We start from the raw sequence: 27,678 nt of genomic DNA, 5'->3' as shown, positions 1-27,678 counted from the left end.
AATAAATTATTTAGATTAATAGAATTATACCACATCACAAGTTGTACAGATTCCTTAAGTATCATCAAGTCCAACACCCTGTTCCTCATACCAAAACCTAAAAGTAAATTGCATTTCAAGAACATTGTCCAGACTCTTCTTGAACTCCGATAAGCTTGGTGCCATGATCTCTTTCCTGGGGAGCTTGCTCCTGCATCTTCTTCAGGCAAAGGCTCTCTTCCTAATGTTCATTCTAAACTTCCCCTGATCCAGCTTTGTTCCATTTTCTCTTAATTTATTGTTTGTAGCTAGAGAGAGAAAATCATCTCCTCTTATTCCTCTGTCCCTCTGAGGAAGCTGTAGATTGTAATGGCATCATTCCTCAGCCTTCTATTCTCCAAGATGAACAATCCAAGTGACCTCAGCTGCTCCTCGTAAGTCTTGCCTCTAGACCTTTGCAGCATCTCAGTCCCCCTCCTCTGGACATAATTTTATTTCCTTATGTTGTGGCACCCAAACCAGCCCCCAGCACTGGAGGTGAGGCTGCCCCAGCTCAGAGCAGAGCAGGACAATCCCCTCCCTTGCCCAGCTGGTGATGCTGTGCCTGATGCCCCCCAGGACAAGGTTGACCCTCTTGGCTGCCAGGGCACTGCTGGCTCATGTTCAACTTGCTACCAATCCAGGACCCAGGATCTCATTCCCTGGGGTTGCCTCTAGCCCCCAATTTGTAAATAAAATGAGGATTCCCCCACCCCAGGTGGAGAATCCAACACTTGTTAAATTGCATTCAGTTAAAGATTACACAGATCTTTTTTCTATCCAGTTCTGTCTCCACTCTCAATGGAGTCTACAGCTCCTCCAGTATCACTGACAATCTTACATAATGTTCATTCAACTCCTCTGTCCAGATCATCTATAAAAACACTGAGGACCGCTGTCTCTAAACTTGAGCTCTGGGGAACTCCACTGGTGACTTTGCCATGAGCCCATTGAAACCTCCTTCACTATAACACTTTCAACCAGACCCATTCACCAATTGTTCACCTATCCTGTTATGGACTTGTCTAGTTTATGTGCTTTGTGAGACAGTATCAAAATCTTTGCTGAAATCCCAAACCACCAATCTACCAGCTTCCCTTGGCCAGCTAGAAGGATGGCCTAGTCACAAGGAAATTAAGTTGGTTAAGACTTTCCCTTTTTTAGTGTGTGCTGGCTATGACCAATGAAGACTACGTTGTCTCTCAAATGTATCTACAAATCCCAGGAAAACCTTCTCCATAATTTTGACGGGCAATAAATTGAAACTGACAGGACTGTGTTTACCGGGGCCTTCCTTCTTACGCTTATACTTCCTTCTTGAAAGTTGGGACACTTTACAGAATCATAGAGTTGTAAAATGGTTGGGTTAAAAGGACCTAAGATCATCTAAAGTCCCTGCCATGGACAGGGGTATCTTTCCACTCAAGTGGGCTGCTCAAAGTCCCATCCAGCCTGACCTAAAACACTTCCAGAGATGCAGCATCCACCACTTCTCTGGGTGACATGTTCCATTGCCTCACGACCCTCACAACTGCCTCACATTTGTCAGCTGACCCTTCAGACTGTTGAAAAGTAGTGAAGAGAGGTCTTTTGGTGACATCAGACAGATCTTTCAGTACTCTGGGATGAGATCCATCAGGCTCTGTAAAGTTATGTGCATGCAACTGGATCAGCAAGTCACAAACAAGTTCAGAGTTAACTGGAAGTTTATATTCCTCCAGTTATTATCTTCCATCTCTCCAGGCTCTGGGACCCAGGGATGATTATTGCTACTGAAGACAGGGACAAAGAAGGCATTAAACCTTTCTGTCTTTGCCCACATCCCAATTTGTGAGGTGACCACTCTCATCAAGAAATGGGTCAGTGTTATCCTTCCTTCTTTCACAGTTAACATATATTAAAAAGCTATTTTGTTTTCCTTCACAGTGCTAGCCAGCTGGAATTCTAATTGAGCTTTGGCCACATGCACTTTCTCCCTACAGTGGCAAACAACATCTCAGTAATTCTCCCATGTTGCCTGTCCTGGTGTCCAGTGTCCACACACTTTCATTTTCCTTTTAAGTTCTAGAAGATCCCTTCTGGCCCAAGCCAGCCTCATGACCCTCTTGCTTGACTTCCAACACTTTGGAATTGCCTGCTTCTGCACTCTTAAGGCAGGGCTCTTAAAATTTACCAGCATTCATGGACTCCAGCACTTTCAATCTTTAGTTGTTGTATGGTGCATTTTGTGTATCCTTTTGGCAGGGCACAAAGAGCATTTTGAACTAATGAGGATCTTTATATCCAGCATGCCTGTACATTAGCCAGATCTGTAAGGTGCAGGTGGAGTTTCCATAACCATGGCTTGCAATCTGTGTGGATCCCTCACACCATGCTCTGACAATTACAGTGATGTTCATGTTAACAGTGAAGTTCCTGTTGATGTTATCTTTGTCCAGGTGTGTCCAGTCAAACCTACCTGGCTGCTGGGTAGCATTTCACACAGGCTGTTTCCAGGAGCAGCCCAGTGGTGGTAGCTGGGACAAGGCACAGCAGCAGACCTCACAGCTGAGTTTTCTGAGCTTGAACTCGGTTATGTCACAGATAAGGTGAAATCAGCTGCAACAGGTCTTACCCCTCAGAGAATAGTGTGGGATGTTTGTCCTTCAGCAAAGCACTATCTTCTCCAGACCTGGTTAATCTGATTCTCCTATGGGGTCACCTGTCACAGATACAGACCTCAGGCAGACCTCCTCAAGTTGAGCGTTTTTCTCTCCTCACATAAAATTCTCCTGAGTACACAAAAATACTCTTTTGCCCTGCTTCCAAATATACAATTACCTAGTAATTAATAAAAGACTGGTTTTCTCATGTTGGCCTTCAAATTGACTGAGTAATTCCCTTTCCTTCTTTTACAAAAAGGAGTATTTTCTCAGCTTCAAGTCAGACTCCAGACTGTGATTCATTTGGAGTTTTCACAAGAAGGCAGTGAGAAAAGAAGTATCCTAGAGTCACTGTAAATACATTTCCCAGATGTCTTACACTTCAGTTGGGATTTGTACAAGTGGCCTTTGAGACTAAATGAACCCCACTAATCTGCAGTGCAAAGCTGCCTCTATTGCATTTTCTGTTTGTTACCATAAGCAGTAGGATGACAGTTTGATTACATTTATAATGTTTAAGGAGCCAGGACCTCCCTGTTGTTATCAGAAGAAGAGAAATCACTTGCTTTGAAACAAAAGAGCCCGAAAGTTCATTTTTTGAGCCTTAATCAATAGTTCTTCATGAATGTTTTATTTTAGATTGGAGGAAATTATCTCAGACTAAAGGCATGTGGTTATGCATTACCATGAAAAAAGTGGTATTCCACACTAGCACACCATTCAAGGACTGCAGTCAAAACCAAAAGAGTAAATGTCACCAAGTCATAATTTCTGTTCACAACTGCAGACTGATTGAAATGCGTGACCTTCTTGTACAAGTAAGAGTCAGCCTTTCTCTAGAGGACACAGCAAATCCAAGCAGTGAGACTCATACAGCATGTAATTCGAGTAAGCAGTAATGAACTTAAAAGGAAATATAATCCAAATAATGGCTGCAGTGTATTTTAAAATTAGAGTCTACCTTCACTGCAGTTTCAGAGCTCCCACTGAAGCCTCTAAAGTGAGCAGTAAGTAAAAGAAATATGGTGCTTGATCTTCAAGTGACTACTACAGAAGGGACAAAACTTTTAACTAAATTCACAATGAAATTAGTATGTTCAGCAGGACCTTTTCTGGAGAATGAATAAAACATGGCATTTTGTACCAATTTTAAGTGGTAAATCATAATAAATTCTTATGAATAGTCCTTCTGCTTATTAATCAGATTAATCATTTTTGGTAAAAATAATTAATTCTGCTGGAATCAAAGAAAAAATCCTCATCAGGAGTGGTGAGGCTGTGTTCATTATTAGCTTATTCCGGACAACCCCATCCATTTTATTTAGTATTTGCTGCCTCAGGTCATAATTTCTTCATGTCTGTGAAAAGAGAGACCAGACCTGGAATGAATGGTTGGAGGGGAATTTGGAGGTAATAATCTTTATGAAGATTCTTGAATCTTTCCACACTTAATAAATCCAGTAGTGTCATCTCGTAATGTCCTTTATGTCTTTCAGGGTTTATCAAGAAACGCTACTGTTCATGATGGATGCACTCTTTCCTAGCATACTAAAACTATATACATATATTAAAATGCAGTTAAATTATAATGTACTCCCCAGAGCAGATAAAAATTTATTTGATAATACCAGTGAAATCTGCCCACTGATTTTCTCTCTTAATTTAACTCACAAAATACTCCTTCCTTCAGAACTCATAAATGAGTGTTCAGCAGTCTGGTACTTATTTTATTAAGGAAAATAAGTTAGTTTCTGTCTTGGTTTGAAAGACAGATATCTGCTAGGAAGGGGCAGGACCTCCCTAGAGATGGAGAATTCAAATCCCCTCCCTCCAAATTATTCCAATTAAAAGGAAAATTAAAGGAGCTTTCAGGCAGAGGTATGGGGGTAGGAATAACAGTTCTTTACTAGTATATATGACAAAACGACAAACAAACAACAACTACAGCATCAATAATAAACAGAACCAAGAACCTTGAGGGCTTTCTTTTACAAAAGCCCAGAGCAGTTTGATCTGGGTGCCCCTGCAGGACTCCGAGAGGCCGAACTGGAAGGAAGGAAAAGTCCCGGGCTGGTGGATGAGATGAGGTCTGCGCTGGCAGCTGGAACAGCAGGGGTGTCCCGGCAGGGCTGGGCAGTGCAGGGCTACAGAGTAGCAGGAGAGCCTCAAAGGTCCGAAGAAGCAGCGGCGGTGGTGGGAGAGGCTGGAGAAAGCGAGCTCAGGATTCCCGGGTACACAGCAGATGAGATAGATTGCCCAGGACGAGGCAGAGGCAGAGGGCAGCCTGACCGTCCTCCTCGGCGCTGAGAGCAAGAGTGCCTCCCCCTCCCCCTCTAAGGGACACTCCCAGGGACTCAGAAACAATCGGTGTAGCCTCGTGCTGCCATATCCCTCAAGCACTCTTTTTGTTCTGACTAAGTAGTCATTAAGGCTTCTTGGAAACTTATGGGAAAAAATTCTGTGAGAAGAGGAAAAAAAAAACAAAACCAAATCTAACCCCCAACATCATCCACCCCGAATTTTTTTCCATACCAACCTATTACATTGAATTTAAACCTTCAAAATATATATATATATACACATGCATGACCTAAATTATATACATCTATACATACAGATATGGGTACAGACACATGATGTGGGTAGTTCATCCTAAAACAAGGTCTCCTTGAGGTATGCATCGGGTCTCTCCATCCCTTTGCATCACCCACCAGGTGCATCCTGGTCCCTGAGCGAAGACAACCCCACGGGTGGGATTGTCTTTGCTGGAGGCAGAATTAATCCAAACAGTTTTTCCCAGCATACCTCTCATGTGTACTACTGGAACCTTATCTCCATCTGTTGTTCTCAGGGGCTCAGATTGGGCAGGGCCTGCCCGGTTGGTGGAACCTCGAGTGTTCACTAACCATGTGGCCTTTGCTAAATTAATCTCCCAGTTTTTGAAAGTCCCCCCACCCAATGCCTTCAAGGTGGTTTTAAGCAGGCCATTGCACCGTTCAACTTTCCCGGCTGCTGGTGCATGATAAGGAATATGGTACACCCACTCAACACCATGTTCCCTAGCCCAGGCTGCTATAAGGCTGTTCTTGAAATGGGTCCCATTGTCTGACTCGATTCTCTCAGGGGTGCCATGTCTCCACAGGACTTGCTTTTCCAGGCCCAGGATGGTGTTCCTGGCAGTAGCGTGAGGCACAGGGTAGGTTTCCAGCCATCCAGTGGTGGCTTCCACCATGGTCAGCACGTAGCGCTTGCCTTGGCGGGTTTGGGGAAGGGTGATGTAGTCAATTTGCCAGGCTTCCCCATACCTGTATTTGGACCACCGCCCGCCATACCAGAGGGGCTTCACTCGCTTGGCCTGCTTGATTGCAGCACATGTCTCACAGTCATGGATAACCTGAGAAATGCTATCCATGGTTAGATCCACCCCTCGGTCTCGTGCCCACTTATAGGTGGCATCTCTGCCCTGATGACCTGAGGCGTCGTGGGCCCATCGAGCTAGGAACAACTCTCCCTTGTGTTGCCAATCTAGGTCTATCTTTGACACTTCTATCTTGGCGGCTTGATCTACTTGCTCGTTGTTTCGGTGCTCCTCATTAGCCCGACTCTTGGGGACGTGGGCGTCTACATGGCGGACTTTTACAGGTAGCTTGACTACCTGAGCAGCAATGTCTTTCCACTCATCAGCAGCCCAGATTGGTTTTCCCCCACGCTGCCAGTTGGCCTTTTTCCACCTTTCCAGCCAACCCCACAGAGCATTGGCTACCATCCATGAATCAGTGTAGAGGTAGAGCTTTGGCCACTTCTCTCTTTCAGCAATGTCCAGGGCCAACTGAACAGCCTTGAGTTCTGCAAGTTGACTTGATCCACCTTCTCCTTCAGTGGCTTGTGCAACTTGTCGTGTGGGGCTCCATACGGCTGCTTTCCACTTGCGGTTCATCCCTACGATGCAACAGGAACCGTCAGTGAAAAGAGCGTAGCACGTTTCTTCTGCTGGCAGCTGATTATACGGTGGAGCTTCTTCGGCACGTGTCACTTGCTCTTGTTCCTCTCCATCTGTGAGATCAAAGTTTTCACTTTCTGGCCAGTTTGTGATTATCTCCAAAATCCCAGGGCGATTTGGGTTTCCGATACGGGCGCGCTGAGTGATGAGGGCAGTCCATTTGCTCCATGTGGCATCGGTGGCATGGTGGGTAGAGGGAACCTTTCCTTTGAACATCCACCCCAGCACAGGTAGTCGGGGTGCCAGGAGGAGTTGGGCTTCTGTGCCAATCACTTCTGAGGCAGCCTGGACTCCTTCATAGGCAGCCAAGATTTCTTTCTCTGTTGGGGTGTAGTTGGCTTCAGATCCTCTGTAGCTCCGACTCCAGAATCCCAGTGGTCGACCCCGAGTCTCACCAGGCACCTTCTGCCAAAGGCTCCAGGACAGGCCATGGTTCCCGGCTGCAGAGTAGAGCACGTTCTTCACTTCTGGTCCTGTCCTGACTGGGCCAAGGGCCACTGCATGAGCGATCTCCTGCTTGATCTGGGCAAAGGCTTGTTGCTGTTCAGGGCCCCAGTGGAAATCATTCTTCTTGCGGGTTACCCGGTAGAGAGGGCTCACAACCTGGCTGTACTCGGGAATGTGTATTCTCCAAAAGCCTATGGCGCCTAGGAAAGCTTGCGTTTCCTTCTTGCTGGTCGGTGGAGACATCGCAGTGATCTTATTGATGATCTCCGTGGGAATCTGACGCCGCCCATCTTCCCACTTTACTCCCAGGAACTGGATCTCCTTGGCAGGTCCCTTGACTTTGCTCTTTTTGATGGCAAAACCAGCTTCCAGGAGAATCTGGATGATCTTCTCTCCTTTCTCAAACACTTCCCTTGCCGTGTTCCCCCACACAATGATGTCATCAATGTACTGTAGGTGTTCTGGAGCTTCACCCTTTTCCAGTGCAGCCTGGATCAGTCCATGGCAGATGGTGGGACTGTGCTTCCACCCCTGGGGCAGTCGGTTCCAGGTGTACTGCACGCCCCTCCAGGTGAAAGCAAACTGAGGCCTACATTCTGCAGCCAGAGGAATGGAGAAAAACGCATTAGCAATGTCAATTGTGGCGTACCACTTCACTGCCTTGGACTCCAGCTCGTACTGAAGTTCCAGCATGTCTGGCACAGCGGCACTCAGCGGTGGAGTCACTTCACTCAATGCATGGTAATCTATGGTCAATCTCCATTCTCCTGTAGACTTGGCACAGGCCAAAGGGGACTGTTGAAGGGTGAGTGAGTTTTACTGACCACCCCTTGGCTCTCCAGCTCTCGGATCATCTTGTGGATGGGGATCACAGCATCTCGATTCGTCCGATACTGCCGGCGATGCACTGTCGAGGTGGCAACAGGTACTCGTTGCTCTTCTACCTTCAGGAGTCCTACTGCAGATGGGTTCTCTGATAATCCAGGCAAGGTGTTCAATTTCTTAATGCCCTCTGCCTCCACAGCAGCTATTCCAAAAGCCCATCTGAACCCCTTAGGGTCTTTGTAATAGCCATTCCTGAGATAGTCCATGCCTAGAATACTCGGAGCCTCTGGGCCAGTCACAACCGGATGTTTCTGCCACTCCTTCCCGGTCAGGCTCACCTCGGCTTCTAACTGAGTCAATTCTTGTGATCCCCCTGTCATCCCGGCAATGGAAATAGGTTCTGCTCCCTCATGTTCTGATGGCATTAGGGTACACTGAGAACCGGTATCAACCAAAGCTTTATATTTCTGTGGCTCTGATGTGCCAGGCCATAGAACCCACACAGTCCAAAAGACTCGGTTTTCCCGTGCCTCTTCCTGGCTAGAGGCAGGGCCCCTCTAGCACCGGTTACTACTCTCTTCCTGTGTATACATAGTAGAGGTTCCTTCAAGGGGGTCTGACAGAGCATCCTCATTTCTGTAATACCTGACAGCCTGGTCATGGGAGGCTGAGGCTACCTTCATTCTAGTGGAACCCCCTCGGTTAGTGTTTCTCTCTTTGAGCTCACGCACCCGTGCTGCTAGGGCAGAAGTGGGTTTCCCATCCCACCTTCCCATGTCTTCCCCATGGTCACGCAGGAAGGACCACAGGTCAGCTCGTGGGATGTACCCTCTCTCTCTAGCTGAAGGACGTTGGGTTCTGACTCTGGGGCCTGTGGCTAGCACCGGTGCCACATGGGAACTGTTCCTCCTCATCTCCTCCCTCACCTCCCTTATCTCCTCTTGGAGTTCTTTAACCATGGCAGAGACCTGAGTCTGCACTGGGCCACTGATCATACTGTCAAAATTTCTAAGCTTGCTGGCTACAGAACCTACAGTCACTCGGCTGGTATCAGCATTAATCATTGACATGAATGTTTTATATTCAGATGGCCCTTTAGTTGCTAGATTCTACAACATTTGCCCTGTGCACCTGACGTTGTCGGGGTCATTGTTATGCTGTCCATCCCTCCCAAAAACTACCTCCAGTATTGCCACTTCTCTCAGCTGTTGGATCCCTTCCTCAACAGTCTTCCAGCGCATGCTAAGGTGGTGCTCCTGCATTCTGTCTCTGTGGACAAACCTCTCCCTTACACTCATTAAAAGCCGGTCCCAAAGGTGAAGGGGTCCTTGCTCTTTTACAAATACCTGATTCACACCTGAGTCTTGGGTCAAGGGTCCCATATTCCTTGCCTCACCACCATCCAGTTGCACACCTCTACCCATAAGGTCCCAGACCCTAAGTAACCAGGCTGTATAAGGCTCACGTCCCCGTCGTGCAACATCTTTTTGCAGAGTACGGAGATTTTCATATGACAGGGACTCGGTGATGATCTCAACTTCTGGCTCCCCTGTGGGTTGTGAGGGCCTTCCTTTTTTATCCTTATCACTTGGGTGCTCTGATTTCACCTTATATTTCTTCCTTTCCACAGGGGCAACTGCTGCTGGCTGTGACTGCCCCTGTGGTTCAGCTGGAACCTGGACAGTTGTAACGTCTGTGGGTTCCACTGCTGCACCTTCAGACTCTTCCTCTTCAGGGCAGGGGGAGGGTTTGCCAGCAGCTGGGGCTAATGAGGCCATCACTAGGGAAGTGTGCTCCTTCAGCATCTTGCCCATCTCCTTCACCAGAACTCCCACCCAATCTGGGTGGTTCATTCCTGAGGTGGGCTTTATGTCAGGGTCAGGTGGTGGGGCAGCATCCCCAGTCTCTAGGGCAGTGTCAGGCTCCATGGCAGCACTCTCAGTCTCTAGGGTAGTATCTTTATTCTCTGGGGTAGGTATCAGGGTGGTTATCCAGGCCAATCTCCCCTTATCTCGGAATATTAAATAGAATAGGCCTGTGAGCAATACTAGCCATTGTATGATATCATTAGCATTCAGAGAAGATTTAAACCCTTCAAAAACTGGTGGAATAGACCCAAAGAGCTGAGTAAAGGGTTGGGAAAAAATTTCCCCTGGTGTCATTTCCTCACAATAGGTACCATTGTTAAAGTAACCCCACAAACAAACACTTAGAGTGTGATAGCCATGTATCCATGTGCCTGCCTTCCAGAGGAAGTTAAAAATCCATGAATTCCTCACCTTATTAACCCATAGTGCAAACTGGATAACAGCCACAGTAGCCTTAGTTATAGGGCCCATGTTTAAATAAGGGCCTGCAAATGGGAGAAACACAGCCACAACCACATGCCACCCAAACCAAGGTAAGCTAGACCACATGATGCTATTTAGGGAGGTTTCTATACCCAGTGCACAAGGTCACTTAAGCACTGTTATTCCTTTTCCTCTCAATGCCCTCAAGCCCCACAGTGGGCGCCAATAATCTGTCTTGGTTTGAAAGACAGATATCTGCTAGGAAGGGGCAGGACCTCCCTAGAGATGGAGAATTCAAATCCCCTCCCTCCAAATTATTCCAATTAAAAGGAAAATTAAAGGAGCTTTCAGGCAGAGGTATGGGGGTAGGAATAACAGTTCTTTACTAGTATATATGACAAAACGACAAACAAACAACAACTACAGCATCAATAATAAACAGAACCAAGAACCTTGAGGGCTTTCTTTTACAAAAGCCCAGAGCAGTTTGATCTGGGTGCCCCTGCAGGACTCCGAGAGGCCGAACTGGAAGGAAGGAAAAGTCCTGGGCTGGTGGATGAGATGAGGAGCTCTGCGCTGGCAGCTGGAACAGCAGGGGTGTCCCGGCAGGGCTGGGCAGTGCAGGGCTACAGAGTAGCAGGAGAGCATCAAAGGTCCGAAGAAGCAGCGGCGGTGGTGGGAGAGGCTGGAGAAAGCAAGTTCAGGATTCCCGGGTACACAGCAGATGAGATAGATTGCCCAGGACGAGGCAGAGGCAGAGGGCAGCCTGACCGTCCTCCTCGGCGCTGAGAGCAAGAGTGCCTCCCCCTCCCCCTCTAAGGGACACTCCCAGGGACTCAGAAACAATCGGTGTAGCCTCGTGCTGCCATATCCCTCAAGCACTCTTTTTGTTCTGACTAAGTAGTCATTAAGGCTTCTTGGAAACTTATGGGAAAAAATTCTGTGAGAAGAGGAAAAAAAAAACAAAACCAAATCTAACCCCCAACAGTTTCAATTGCAATAAAACTTCAGATCTCAGGAAAAAAAGCTCCTTTGCAATAAAACCATTAAAAGAACATGATTTCTTTTAAGACAATAACAATTAACCCTGTGTCTTGGGTGGAAAGACAGGTATCTGTCAGGGAAAACTGGAGTTTCCCTTGGAATGGAGAATGTAAAAAACACTCTCCCTCCAAATTATTACAATTTTGCAATTAGGAGCTTTCAGGCAAAAAATATGGGAATAGGAAAAACAGTTATTTACTCAGAATAAAAAAAAAATTAAAAACCCACAAATGCAGTAGTACAAAAATGCAAACAAGCAAACAAACAAAAGCCCTAGAAAACCTTGACAGAGTCAGAGATACAACCTGACACCCTGTTGTCAGGGTGTTGGAAGCAGTGCAAATGAGTCCTTCTGGAGTAACAGATGTGGTTCTGTGAAGTAAAGATGATCCTGTAAAAAAAAAAAGGGTCCAGTGCTGGGTCTGGTCTTCCTCTGAGAATTCAGCTAACTTGGTGTTTGGGATTGCTGGTTTTATCTCAGTGGAAAGGCTTTGGCTCCTCCCACTGGGTGGAGCATCTCACAATGGCATGAGGTGATGTTATCAGTCATGTGAGAGGCCTTAAATGGCCCATTCACAGGTGATGTCCCTGGGAGGAGGATGGGTGGAGGTAGAGATAAGGAGACACTGCCTTATCTGGTGTTATCGGGTGTCCCATTAACAGAAGGCATCTGCCCTCTTTCTCCCCTAGATTTACAAGAGATAAAGAACAATATCTCCTAACTGGCTTCAACAGATGAAAATAGAATACACATTTTTGGTTACATTTTTTCAACCCAAGACACCCTGTTTTGCATTGGCAAGAGTAGAGAGGAGAAAAGAATATGCAAAAGCACATCAGTTTTACATTAAGCTAATTTTGGTTTCTGCAGTCCCTGGGTCGCAGTTGGCTACTGGCTTAGATGGGGAGAGATATCAGTCATTCATGAGCATCTTAGCAAATATAGACTTACAAATCTTAATGAAACAATATATAAAGCATTGTAAGAGAAAAAAAAAACCTTGGAAACTGTGAGGCAGTGCTGTTGCTTCTTTAGGCAAAAGCAAAGGTGGCCAATTCTTTATTGTATATTTTTGCATAAATATCCATTTGAATCCCAAGTAATTAGCTATTGCAAATCTACCTATTTCTAACACCATGATTTTCATTTCCACAGGTACTAGTTACTTTGTTTCTTTGACTTATTTCCAAGCAAAAAGAAGCAGGATCAAAATCATCATTACCTCTATGTGCAAATAATTGCCTCTCTTTTATATTTCAACTCCCTTTGAAGGTTAATAAATGCCATTTATTATTTCCAAGATTGTCCATTTTAAGTGTATGTGAAGAAGTCACCTGGGATTAAGCCAATAGGTAGTTTCTACCAAATCAAGTTAAAGATAACTTCTCCTTTTTTTCCCCTTCTGTTTTATTCTAACATGTTTTGCCAGAATTTATGAAATCTGGCAAATGTCAGCAGCCAAGCCATCAGCACCACTCACTCATTTCCCCAGCAGCAGGGTCAGGGAGAGAACTGGAAGGGTAAATGCCTTTGTGGGCAGAGACAAATACAGTTTAATAGGGAAAGCAAAAGCCATGCAAACAAGCAAAGAAAAACAAGGAATTAATTACTCTTTCCCATGGGCAGGCAGGTGTTCAGCCATCTCCAGGAGACCCAGGCCCCATCATGCATAACAGTGACTTGGTAAAACAAATGCCATTACTCCAAATGTTCCCCCTTCCTTCTTCATTCCCTCAGCCTTATATCCTGAGCGTGATGTCTTACAATCTGGACCATCCCTCTGGTCAGTTTGGGTTACCTGTGCTGGCTGTGTCTCCTCCCAGCTTGCTGTGCCCTCCCACAGCTTCCTCACCATCATGATGGCAACAAAAAGCAGAAAAGGTCTTGGCTCCGTGCAAGCCCTGTCCTGCCCAGCAATACCAAAAATATCTCTCCATTACCAACCCTGCGTTCAGCACTAATCCAAAACTCAGCCCCACACCAGACACTGAGAAGGTTAACACCACTCCAGCCCAAAACAGCACAGATCCTTAGTCTACTCTTGGCAAAATCAGGCAAATGAACACCACCAGCTTATGAAAACCTGGCCAATAGGTGGTAGTGAAGAATTTGAGGTTATTATCATCAATTACAACTGTAATTTTTGTAATGAATATTCAACCAGGAAATGAGAAAAAGAGAAGGTTTAATATGTTTAAAGAAAAATGTTGTGAACACAAGATCCCATAAACATGAATTTTCTGTCCTGCAAAAGACGTGCATTGCTTGTGAAATTAATAGTTCTTATGTTATTGCCATGCCATGTAATAAAGACAGGCACTACAGTATCTCAGCAAATACAAAGCATCATAAATTGTGTCTATAACTTGGGCTATCATAATAAATTTTTTGGCATTATATCAACATAAATAATATCCAATAGAGCAATCTTCCGGAGTGGTTAGACTGTTGTCCCTAATGAATAATGTATGAATAGTCACAATTTTTTTACTCATAGTTTAAGTGTCCTTTTGCCTAATAACCAAAACCAATGATAGATGCCTTCTATTTTCTATTTTTTTTAACATTTTATTTCAAGGTATTAAAAATATTTTACAAAATATATACTAACTGTGATCAGTTGAGTTTTTTATTTATTCAGTAATAAATCACACATTAAAGACTGTGATTTTTTTGCTATCCTTTTTAGTTTTAGCTAGTTCATATCACATTGTTGCTGGTCCCCTGCTCATGTAGCAATATTTCTGACAAGAATACTTAATATTCCAAATTTAAATGTTCATCTTCATGAGTAGTTATGAATGGGACTTTTAAAGTTATTATTTTGGACTAATGTAAGTCAGCTGAGTGAGTGATAATAGTAGGTAATAGAGATGAAAGGGAGATAAGATAGACCTAAAGTAGGAATTGCATGGTTTTATATTCAACCATTTATTTCAGTACTGCACAACTATCTGGCTATTTTCAAAATATTTGCTCCTTATTCTTAGGACAGAAAACTCTATATAAGGACAATCTGCAAAAAGGAACAGTCAATCTGCAGTTTAGGAATATTGCCCAGAGCATGCAGGGTTGGTGCTATTCCTGACTGTGAGCCACATCTTGTAGACCTGCAGCTGGCAAGAGATGACAAGGAGCGATTCTATAGCTACTTTATCAGTACAAAAGTAAACCAGAAAAAAATATGGGTAAAGTCCTGTGAAACTTGCTTTAGGCAAGCTAGACTGAGTGATCTCCAAAGGCCCCGTATAACCTGAATGATTCTGTGATGTTATGAATGTGCAAATCAAACAGCAGTAGCCTTCCTCAAAACTAGACAATTCTACACAATTTTACAGCAATGCATTCTACGTTCCAAACTGCTTTTGTCAGCAGGGAGGTTTTGCTCTTTGAAAACTTTTTGTCTTTGAAGTTGCCTTTTCAGCCAAATTCAACTTTTTGCTTTGCAAACTCCATTCCTTGTGGACATCACAGCAACCCTTTTGAAGGGTGAAACATTCTTAAAAGCATCCCCAGAAGTGTTTCTAATTCGAGCATACAGCAAATAATTTGAAAATGTGTATTACAATCTCACTGAACTTTAAAAGTGAATAATCAACAGAAGAGTTCAGAAAGTGATATTTAAAATTATATTTAGGTATTTTGTTTGGATTACAGTTCAGGAAGGCAAAGGGAAACAGCATCAGTGGTCTCCCTTTGAGTCTGAGGAATTAGTGTTTATTGTAAGGTAAACACTGTGCAATCTTAATATCTGAATGTTTGATAGTCACAGACTAGAAGTCCAGAAAGGTTTGGAGGAACTTCTGCAAGGTTCCCCAAGTAAGATACAGTTCCTTGCCATTAAAGGTTATGAGCTTTCCAAGCCATGGGGAAAATTAAGCATGAAAGTGCATTAGAAACCTTGTTGGATACACTAAGAAAAAGAAAAAAATCATATGTAAACTTTACGCTGCTAATACAATGATTTAAAATACAAGTTTACAGTGTCTTAAGAAAAGAATTAATGGTTCCCAGGAAACTAAATTAAAAAAGGCAGGCCAAAAGAAGATACAACTCCTCAGTGAATCCTTAAAATTTGAACAAATAAGATTAGGCCTGTGAACAACCTTATCTGGAATCATACAGCTCACATTCTTACAGTATACAGGTGCAGAAACTAATTCAGAGAGCTGAAGTAGGATGTAATGTTTTTGAGAATATGGTATATCAAAAGCCCCTTCCTCAAGAGGAAAGGTATCTGTAGGACAAACTACCATTCTCACAAAGTATTATTGTTTATCAGACTATCAAATTGTCTGAAAAGAACATGGCTAGAGAGAACTCAACAGTGTTGGAAGCAGTTAATCCCAGCGAACCCCAAATTGCTGTGTCAGAGAGAGTAGAAGGGTGGTAGAGATTCTGAACCCTTCTGAGTGAGCAACTATGTTTCCATCTGATGAGGGCAGAAATCTGTAGGTTTTCACACTCTAAATAGGTTATCAGTAAGACAGAAGAAAGACTGAGGAGCAAGCCTGGGAGTCCAGCTTTGGTGTCACTGGAGACAAGATCAAAGTACAACACTGGTGTCTCTGGAAGGCCTGTGACTGCTCAAAGCTTCAATAGGGATGGATTTGGTCACTCAGCATCTCATATCAAAATGTCTGTCTGTCCATTTTCAGTCTTGGACTACGGTGAAGGTTAGACACTATATTGTAAGAGAAAATCTAGGATAGAATCTTCAATCTCTACAAACATTTTTTTCACTTATAGATATACCAACAATTGTTTTTCTTTAAATTAATCTCCCTCTTTTACATGAATAAAGCAAAATAGAAAGGAAAAGAAAAAGAAAAATTTCAGCTCACATAACATCCACATGGCAAAAACCCATCTGCCATTTATCTTTGTTATTAATTGACTTCACAGCTAAAGACTTCAAAGAAGAGCTGTATGAGAACTGGTAATACTGTTATTTCAAAATCTGTTTTCATTTAAACTCAAATCAATGTGCTATAGTTAGAAATTTCTTATAAAAATGGATTTAAATAAACAATTTCAGTCTTGTAGTACTTTAAAAGACTATCAAAACAGTCCACAATTTTGATAGGTTTCTTCTGTTGTCTTGCTTAGTTGTTGAAGTCTTCTACAAATGGAATTTCAAGATTCTATTAAAAGAAAAAAAATCATAATATTATACTCAGACTTTTGAAATATTTCATATTGGGTTATCCCATTCTACCTTCCCAGTCGTTACATTCTCATGTTTCAGTGCAGACTGAAAACAATTCTCTTTCAGTGAAAAATTTTGTGAGATCTGTCCGCAAGTAATCAGCTTTCTCAAAGATGCTGTCAAACAATCCTTAAATAAATATAGAGAAATTCTACAGATATTTGTGCTGACATCACCACAATTTCTTGTCCATGTAGTATCTGTGCTCCTGCCTGCTCAGTTACATTACCTTAGGCACAAGAGATTCTATCCTGCGAGTTTCTGGATTATTTCTTTGAAACTGGTTGTACATTATCTACAAAATTCACTTTATTTTGTAAAGTGCTCAAAGCACATAGCTTGCCTTTGTAAGCTTGCCTTTACTAAGGTAAGCTAGTACTGCTTGTTTTCAATTGCTTTTGTCTCATTTAGTTTCAAAAAGTCAAAATATGTGACTGTAATAGTAACAACTTTCATTTCCAAACCTTAAGTTTTAGAAATAATAGGTATTTCCTAGGGAATTTTAGTTTTTTACAAGGAAAGGAAAAAAAACATCTTCAGGGAAAGCATAAAAAGTTTCCAAGTCATAGCTTCACTGGAAGTTAGAACATGCAAAATTGCATTAGTAGTTACTGTGCATTTTCAGTCTTGGTAGCAGCTTTGCATTACAACTTCAAAATTCAAATATTTTATATGATATGGTGTTATTATATAGTAATTTTTATGCTTTCCACTTTACAGATTTGAAATTTAAAATATTAGAGTCCAGTTTGTTCCCGTGACAAGAATTACTTGGAGAGCTTCTAAAAGGGTATTGCACATGTGTCTGTGATGCATGCCACAAACAGTAAATGGATGTCATTGATGGTGGCTCTGTTGTTATCCACAGTTACAGAGACCAGAGGATAAAGCTGTGCTTTTCAAAGTCTGTGAAGGACATACTTATTGTTAAAGTTCTGTTTTAGCTAGAAGGGGAAGAGTAAGAAACAGGTAACCCATGAGGGATTTTAAACAAGTGACTGAGATGTAAATATAAGCTAGAATTCAGAAAAAAAAGCTTCAAAGGATTGCAGCAAGTACAGTAGCTGTTGCCAACACTGTGGTGCATGTATACAAACACACACTGATACACAAACCTAGATTTTCCAAGAGAACATCCAAGTTTGAGACCACATTTTTTTACATCATCTGACCCCAACAGTCGGCACCAGACAGGTGAAAATCTGGCTCCATGGCATGCAGACAGCACGCGCACCACTTTGTTTGTATTTAAATGCAGCTTCCAGATTAATTGATAGTGGGCTGTTGGGTTGTGATTCTGCAGATTACACTAATTTTTAGCAAAGGTTTAAAAAAGTGCTAGGAAAATCCAGCTGAGTCCCAGTGAATGTCTGAGACCAGTGTTCACAGCAAGAGTGGGTGGGCAGTCCTGAGCTGTTTATGCATGCTGGCCAAGAGACGGCACCAGGAATGCCAGCTGCTGGAAACCAGATCAGAAGGCACAGCCAGCTTCGTGGTGCAGGGAGCATTTTCTCTGAATAAAGCAATACAAGAAAAAGCTACAGGTCAAAGTCCCATCATATGTAACACTTTGAGACCTTTCCTGACCATTTGACAGCTTTCAAAAAGTTTGATTTGTTCAAAATTGTAGCGATTAACAAAATAACTACAGTGCAGCTCAGCACAAAAGTAAAATAAATGGGGACTGGGGGGAGGTCTCCCATTATTTTAAAATGTATCCATAAAATTTTAAGGTAGAAAGGATAAAGGAGTTGTTTCTGAGGCTAACACATTTCACAGTGTTTTCGAGTTGATAACTTTTTCTCATATACTCCTTCAAAGCAAAAGGGGTGGGGCAGAAAATCTCATTGAAACTGTGTATTTCTTCACAAAAAAAGCAAATAACAAAACTTTCCTCAGATTTCACATGAAACCAACTCCTATTGGGTATCTTTGAAAATTTCTTCTCTGGCTAATTAGGCATGAAGAAAGGAAGTGAGCCAGCACTCTTTTGTTGATAGCAAACCCATGCCAATGAGACTTAGCCACAGCCCCCCATCAAAGGCAGCTCTCTGGAAAGAGGACTCACAGGAGGGGACAAAGAATAAGGGATGAGTAAGAATTTACTCTGTCACAGTACTGACACACTGGTATTTAGGTTCTGACGTTAAGAAAAAGTTTAACTTTCTAGAGAACAGGAGAGACAAAAGAAAATCCATTTCCAGGACATTAAGAGGGCAGTCATAATTGAATTTATTATCTGACAGGAGAATGAAGTTTGTTTCTTTCTTTTCTCTTTTCTTTTCTTTTCTTTTCTTTTCTTTTCTTTTCTTTTCTTTTCTTTTCTTTTCTTTTCTTTTCTTTTCTTTTCTTTTCTTTTCTTTTCTTTTCTTTTCTTTTCTTTTCTTTTCTTTTCTTTTCTTTTCTTTTCTTTTCTTTTCTTTTCTTTTCTTTTCTTTTCTTTTCTTTTCTTTTCTTTTCTTTTCTTTTCTTTTCTTTTCTTTTCTTTTCTTTTCTTTTCTTTTCTTTGGGATGATGTTGAATGGTTAAGGTGTGAGAATCAGAAAGGGAGATATACTGGTGGAATCAACCTCTGGCCTCCCTGAGACAGAAACAACCACCAGAAACAGAGTGACTTGCTCAGAGGACAAGGGAAGGATTACAGGTATCATTTATTTGGACTTCTGTAAAGCCTTTTACATGGTTGTCCACAACATCCTTCTTTGTAAATCAAAGAGAGATGGATTTGATGAGTAGACTCTTAGATGGATAAGGAATTGGGTGGCTGGCCACATCCAGAGGATGAGAGTCAGCAGCTCAGACTCCTCATGGACACCAGCGACAAGTGGTGTTCCCCAGGGGTCTGTAATGGGAGAGGTGTTATTTAGTATCTTCATTAATAACAGACAAAGGGATCAAGTGTACCCTTAGCAAATTGCAGATGACATCAAGCTGAATGGTCCTACCGATACACCAGAAGGACAGGATGCCATCCAGAGGGACCTGGACAAGCTCAAGAACTGGGCCCATGGGAATCTCATGAGGTTTAACAAGACCAAGACCAAGACCAAGACCAAGACCAAGACCAAGACCAAGACCAAGACCAAGACCAAGACCAAGACCAAGACCAAGACCAAGACCAAGACCAAGACCAAGACCAAGACCAAGACCAAGACCAAGACCAAGACCAAGGTGCTGCACCTGGGTAGGGGCAACCCCCAGTACCAGCACAGGCTGGGGATGAACAGATGGAGAGCAGCCCTGTGAGAAGGGCTTGGGGTGTTGCTGGGTGAGAGGCTGGACATGACCCAGCCATGGGCACTCCCAGCCCAGAAAGCCAAACGTGTCCTGGCTGCATCCAGAGCAGCATGGGCAGCAGGAGAGGGAGGGGATTCTGCCCCACTGGAACCCTGCACTCAGTTCTGGGGTCCCAGCACAGGAAAAACTTGGAACTGTTGAGCAAGTCCAGAGGAGGGTGTCCAGATGATTAGAGGGGTGGAACACCTCTCTTATGAAGAAAGACTGAGAGAGTTGGGTTTGTTCAGCCTGGAAAAGAGAAGGCTTTGGGGTGAACTAATTGCAGCCTTACAGTTCCTAAAAAGAGCCTACAAGAAAGATGAAGGGGGACTACTTACAGGGTATGCAGTGACAGGACAAGGAGAAATGGCTTCAAACTGAGACTATATTTAGATTAAGTATTAGGGAGAAATTCTCTTCTGTGGGATTGCTCAGGCACAGAAATAAGTTGCCAAGAGAAGTTGTGGGTGCCCCATCCCTGAGAGTGTTTAAAGCCAGGTTATATGGAGCTCTGAGAAACCTGGTCTAAACCTGGTCTAAACCTGGTCTAGTGCGAGGTGTCTCTGTCCCCACCAGTGGGGTTGGAACGCAATGATCTTTAAAGTCCTTCCAACCCAAGATAATCTATGATCCTAAGTTCAGCAAAATTTAGAATGGCTGTAAGTCATCCAGTTTGGTGTCTTACAAGGACATTTTACACCATGAGTGAAAAAGAAAAAAGCAACAAAATTAACCTTTTCAGCTGCCCTCAGAGGAACAGAACATCAGGAAGTTACAAAGGAGGTCTGACAAACTGAGAAGGATGTCTGTGGGTGTTGGAAAAGGGGTTTTAGTCAAAGCCCTAGAGGGAGAAGGGCCAGGGAAGGGAAGGGAAGGGAAGGGAAGGGAAGGGAAGGGAAGGGAAGGGAAGGGAAGGGAAGGGAAGGGAAGGGAAGGGAAGGGAAGGGAAGGGAAGGGAAGGGAAGGGAAGGGAAGGGAAGGGAAGGGAAGGGAAGGGAAGGGAAGGGAAGGGAAGGGAAGGGAAGGGAAGGGAAGGGAAGGGAAGGGAAGGGAAGGGAAGGGAAGGGAAGGGAAGGGAAGGGAAGGGAAGGGAAGGGAAGGGAAGGGAAGGGAAGGGAAGGGAAGGGAAGGGAAGGGAAGGGAAGGGAAGGGAAGGGAAGGGAAGGGAAGGGAAGGGAAGGGAAGGGAAGGGAAGGGAAGGGAAGGGAAGGGAAGGGAAGGGAAGGGAAGGGAAGGGAAGGGAAGGGAAGGGAAGGGAAGGGAAGGGAAGGGAAGGGAAGGGAAGGGAAGGGAAGGGAAGGGAAGGGAAGGGAAGGGAAGGGAAGGGAAGGGAAGGGAAGGGAAGGGAATGTATCTGTCTGTGTATACATATATATATAAAGGAATATGTTACAGGGAAACAGAAAATGTATTATTTAAGTAATGATGAAAAAGGCCAGACAGCATTTAATTCTCAGAGAGGGTATCTTTTTTCATAGGTGATTACTGAGTAATGTTTATATTGGATCTATATCAATATACATATAAGCTAGGATCATACTAGTAGATTCTGTCCTCAGACTAGCTTGAAACTATTCCTCAGCTCCTCTTTCTTTGCCTTTAAAAGTAATCATTGGTGACAAAAAATTCTATTTGCAGAACCTGGGTTCCTGTGCTGACTGAAATTCAGTGCAAAACAGCTGGCTTGGCATATGCACAATCAAAACAGATAATTTAGCTATGTTGATGCTGCAGTGGTTACTGCAGTAAAATGAAAGAGGTAAAGGTTTCCTTAAAAATGCAAATATGTATTTCCTGAGGCACTTAGTAGATAAGCAGATCTGTTAAATTAAGAAGATTTTTGCTTTCTTAATTTCAGAAAGCTCCCTAATTTCCACAGTTCCACAGCCACATTTTGCTCATTTTAAAGAAACGTTGTAATCACAAAAGCCAAATGATATTTAAGAATTTATAGGGAAACAGGACTCCACAATTCTAAACACAAAAAGGCTGATGTGGATTTCCACATCCAGGCAAGAGTAGAATCATCCTGTATCCCCAGAATGTGTGTCAATGGCTACTTTTCAGAGAACTACTTTCTCAAAATAGGCCTGTTTTATAAGTGCTTTGGTTAGTCATCTTAGATAAATGAGCTGCTTTGCAATAAAAAAGTAAAGTTATGAGGCATACTAGGATTTTGTGTGGTGCAAAAAAAGTGATGAAGAAGTAAAGATGCTGTGAAGATGATCATAGCAGGGTGTTAATCACCTATTGTAATAGCAGCTGCACTCTCAGTGAAAATCTGATGGAGGACACCAAGTGGAGAGGAAAATAAAAAGGGTTTTGATAAAAACTTAATGGAAATAATAGAAATTATATTTAATTTATAGAGATAATAGATAAGAGGATGAATTGAAATACATATATTTACTACTTCAACTTTTGTAAACAACAACAAAACATCACAACAGAGGTTTGACAAAGCCTATATATTTTGGGTTTGCCTTTCAAAAGTGTAGAGTAATTTCCACATTTATTTTTATTTTCTTTTGTTGAAAAAGGCTTTAACAAGTGGCAGACTTTAAGCTTCCATAATTTTGGAAGCAAGACATTCTTTAATAAGAAGCAAGTTTTCCCCTCTTAATATTCTTATTCTTTAAAAATATAGCAAAAAAATTTAATTGTGGGAGAATCTGCCATGATCCTGATAAAAATAACAGGCAACAAGGGAAAAAAGTCGCTCAACTATTCCTTTTCTTCAATCTTAAAAAGAAATACTTAGCTTATGAACACCAGGTAGGAAGACTAGCCCAAATCCTAGCACATAAAAGCCATCTTCCTAGAATCTTCAAGGAACACTGAATTCTGAAGAAATGTCACAAGCCTCCAGTGAAAGTCTGGCCCTTGTTTCATCACAAAACCCCAAAAAGAATAGTCTAATTAGTGGCAAATAGCAAGCCCCCTCATAGTCTCTTACACCATAAGAATAATTCATGCTCTGGAATCTGAAATCACTCCACAGCCGGTAACCATGCATCTAACCAAAGATGCTGCAAGTCCATCTTGGCTGGAGATGCAGTTTTGCATCAGGCAAAATGTGCTGTTGAAACCAAGAGTGAAACATTAGATGAATGTCTTTATGCCAAAGGCTGACAAGGGGATAAGCTGAGCTGAGGGAAGACCACAGAGAGCTAAGTGGTGGCTGTTAGGATGAGAAAGATGGGAAGGCTGAAGTTCATTAAGATAGAGCTACCCCTCTCCTGTGGAGAGTTATCCCTTGACTCAGACCTCTCTCTTGCAGCAGAAGCACTTAATTAACTTTTAAAGGCTCAGAATTCATCTAAATTGCTCTTTCACTGCTCTCTGCATTCTTCTATGGAGGATGTTGCCTGGCTTTCTTACCCCTAAATTCCTGATTCATTAGAAGATGACACTGCAGAATGATGTCCATCTGCTCCTTTATTTTTTAAACAAAAGTTTTTAAAAAAACATAGTCTGTCTTTTAAAGTCTTCTCATGGAGACCCAGGGGCTTACAGCCCTCAATGGAATTGTTGTCTACCTGCATCATATAGCAGAATCTACTCCTATTGGATCTGATAAATGTACATGGTGTTTGCATGGTGTTTGACACTCCTGTCTTGGTGCCAGGGTTTTGCTTATTTTCAACAATAATCCAGGACAAAGTAGATTTTTAATTGCTTAATACTTCCATGCTGGGTAAAAGATATTGAGGTATTGAATATAAGGTTTACATAAAACTAGAGTATTAGCAGCATTTTGGTAATTATTGTAAGCTCCACATTTTTCTGATGTCCTTGATATTAACAATCATGCATATTTATGCATGATTCTGTATTGATTAAAAACAACACAATGCATATCAGGGGGTCATTTTCTTTCCCCTCCTCTTCAGATCCTCTTCACACAGACTTCCATGAATGAAAAGTTCAAAGTATTGTCAAATCACTTAAAATGCACAGCCATATATGTAATTTCCTCTCTTCTGAGTAATTGTCTATAGCAGCAGCTCTCTTCCCTAATTTTACATGAGACAGTATATTGTAATTATTTAGCTAAAGGTTAAAATCGCTGCCAAGATGATGTTACTGTCATACATCATTTCCACATCTCTCTGCTGATGTTGCTCTCACAAGGAATTGTTTGGACCAAGCCTGTCCAACCCAAAAGATTCAGATATTTAACGATATGAGGAGGAGTTGGACCTTGACCATTTACTAAGCAGTTAGATCAATCTCTATGACAATAGTGAAACAAAGGTAGTGTAGATTTATTCATAGTAATTCAGTGGAATTCAAACCTCAGAAACACTAAGGTAGTCTACAATCAAAGTACTAATTCAGTTCTGAAAGGGTAATATTAAAGAGAAAATATCACAATCTCACAATAAGCTGAAGGTGCTTCCAAGAAAAAAGTTTGTTTAAAAATAGATATATCACAAAAGATTGTAATTATTTCAAAGGACCCTAAAACCTGAATTTCAGGTTAAGCACAAGCTTAATTTCCTATCTAACAATTACTTCACCCAAAGCTGGTTTAATAATTTAAAATATATAGTCTACACATCTCATACAGAGCTATATCACATCTCATATATGGTGATACCACATATATTCAAGCATATATGAAGAATTTTTAACCACAAACTAATATTGCAAAACTCTATTCTATCATACTTTTCTTTAAGTTTGCCTATATGTTAGAAAAATAACATCCCAGAGTCTCAGTTTTAAATTACACTGCAAGTTAAACGTTGGTTAAAAAGATGAGATAATGAAATGAGATGTAAGTCTACAGTTACAAAAATCCAAACATTAATTCAGTGAAGAAAAATTGCATTTTCTGGGATCAGAGATGTCTTTGAATGTACAGTAGTTCATTTGTTAATGAATGCAGAATAGCCAGGAAATAAGAGACCTGTTTCATTATGGCTGCCCCACAGTTACTCTAACCCCTATATTGCAAGAGCATGAAGAGAATAAAAACTTCTTAAGCTGGTTGTCCTTTACTCTGAGACAGGATAATCTTTGAGAAACATTTTACGGTGCATCTTTTGAAGAAAAGTGCATTAGTCTTTACTGAAAAAACATTTGGTTGACCTTGAAAATAAAGCATTCATGAGAAGTATGAGCAGAAGTTTTCATTATTCCTTAAGCCCTCCCTTCAGAGAGACAAAAAATTCTTCCCTCCGTTGCAGCTCGACAATACCCAGTTGCCAAGCAACTGATCTTTTATGGTGGATCTCCATGGCAACTGATGTAAACAAATTCATAAATCCCATTACCTAACTAATGCTAAAGCTGTGCTATAAAAGGAGAAATAATCATGCTGAAGTTTAAAGACATAATATATAAGAGTGACAATGAGATAAAAGAAATAGCTGTTGCTGAAATTATGGTTCTTCTTACCAAACTTTCTCATTTTGCATTTTTCTGAAAGCCATCCTGAATGAATTTTCTCCTAACTTAGTAAGTGCACTTTCAGCATAATTATGCTGCATGAGGAAACCACTACACTTGACAAGCAAACCTGCACTCACAATTAAGACCAGCCTGTGCATGGAAGAATTGTGCTAACATTGTGGATTGAAGAGCCCTCAGGTAGACAAAGCTGAAGCTGACTGGTAAACTAGTGTGGATAAGCAGGTTCCATCATTCTTGACTATGAGAAAGTCAAAATAGAAGTTACAACACAAAGTCCATCTTTGCTCCCAGTGAGAAATTCCCAGTGGTCAGGACCAGGTCAGAATGGAACACAAGCACAAGGACTCTTGCAGATTCTCCCACAATTCAATTTTTTTGCTACATTTTCAAAGAATAAGACTGTTAAGGGGGAAATCTTGCTTCTTATCAAAGAGGGGTCTTGCAGGTATGGCAAAGACCTGAACTATGCATGCAGCATTTTCTTTAACTCAAAGGTTGTAGGTGTAACACCCACTTGGACTGCCTCATAAACAAGTTTTAGCAGAGTCCTTTAAAGATAGAAACAACGAAATTTTGCATCTTTGAGTGGAAATAAGCTCCATTTGCATTTGTTTGTTCTACTTAGCTCCATTTATATATTTCCCTGTATGTGACAGAGAGCAAAAGTCTGGAGCTTTTCTCTTCTTAAATACCTCCTTCTGGATAGACTCTGTCTTTCAAATGTCAGTTGGGCATGTGCACTCACAATCTTCCCTAAGATGGCATCTAGTTAGATCACGAAGTTTTTTGTTACGAGTCATGATTTTAAAAAGTGATCCATAGCTGGCACTCTTGTGACTGATTCTACTTTTAAATATAATCAGCTTGCAATACTTCCAAATGCAAAGAAATCAACATGCACAGAGATCTGTGTATTCTCTTTTAAATCTGACCATAACTTTTCTTTCTTGAGCTGTGTGTGGTCAAGTTGTGCTTCCAAGAAGGAATTTTTTGTACCCAAAATGTACATCATGCTTTTCTTATCTGAATTTATAGTGCGGATGAACTGATCAATATTAGAAACAAGTGTATGATTTGTGTTACATATTTAACAATTTTTCAAGTATGCAAAAGTTGAAACTCACAACTGTAAACTAATAATAGTTAAAAGGGTGTTACAATTTTAAGTATATACAAATTATTCTAAAATACTGGGTATTCCTTATGTATGTCTGTAGTCCTTTAAAAACTATACACATTACAGGATTTTGCGTGGAACAAGTGAAAAAAAAAAACAGGAAAATTGTCACTCATGAATGCCTTCACTGGAGGTGTTTATGGATTTCTTCTGTCCCTTATTTGCTCAAAGCAGTATCTTAAAATGGATTACTGAAGGGTGAAGCGAGGACTGAAGAATACATACATTTAACCTTAGGTATGTACATTCTAGGTCAAACAATATACTTTTCAGATATGTGTTACTGTGTTATGGCATTCCATAATTCAAATTGGACTAACCAGTGCATTTCTTTTAGAAAAAAAAAAAAAAGTTATGTACCTGTCATTTAACATTTCTTTTAGAGAGAAAAACCCTTTAAGAAATGTTAAGTGAAATTCACAATAGTCCTTGTCAATGATAATTAAATCCTTTAGCAACTCTCTAGCCTCTAAAAACTTGTTTTGATAGTAAGACAGACATACCAGAAATTCCCAGAAGCACCTCTCTAGGTCTGACTATGTGAAGAATCTGGATCTTTTTATAAGAATGTTGTGGGGTTTGTGCGGTCTCCCTTTCTCAGTTAAATTACTCTCTGACTGCTTTACAAATACACTTTGAGTTAGAAATGGATTGGAACAGCAAATCCTTAGAATCATAAAAAAATAGGGTCACAGAATTACAGAATCAGAGAATGGTTTGTGTTGAAGGGGACCTTAAAGATCCTGTAGTTCCAACCCTCCTGCCATGGGCAGGGACACCTCCCACTGGACCAGGTTGCTCTGAGTCCTGTCCTGCCCGGACTTGAGCACCTCCAATGATGGGGAGTATACAACCTCCCTGGATAATCTGTTGCAGTGCCTCACTACCCTCACAGTAAGGAATTTCTTCCTAATATAAATCTAAAACTGCCCTCTTTCAGCCTTAGGCTATTCTCCTTTGCCTTCTCACTGCACACTCTTATGAAAAATCCCTCCCCAGCCACCTTCTAGGACCCTTTTAGGCTTTGGACCCTTTGGACCCTTTTAAGCTCTTCCTGGAGCCCTTTCCTCTCCAGATTGTCTCAATCTGTCTTCGTTGTCCAAGAGGAGGGCAGTGACAAGTGGTGTCCTCAGGGGTCAGTACTGAGGCTGTTCCACGTTCCTCCTGGTGACACGGGCCCTGGGGTTGAGTGCACCCTCAGCAAGTTTGCTGATGACACCAAGCTGAGTGGTGCACTCAACACACTCAAGGGAAAGGATGTCATCCAGAGGGACCTTGACAGACCTGGGAGGTGCAAAACTCATGAGGTTCAGTAAGGCCAAGTTCA

This window comes from Prinia subflava, chromosome Z, assembly GCF_021018805.1.
Source record: "Prinia subflava isolate CZ2003 ecotype Zambia chromosome Z, Cam_Psub_1.2, whole genome shotgun sequence".
Lineage (NCBI taxonomy): Eukaryota > Metazoa > Chordata > Aves > Passeriformes > Cisticolidae > Prinia > Prinia subflava.
This window is presented reverse-complemented; position numbering follows the sequence as displayed.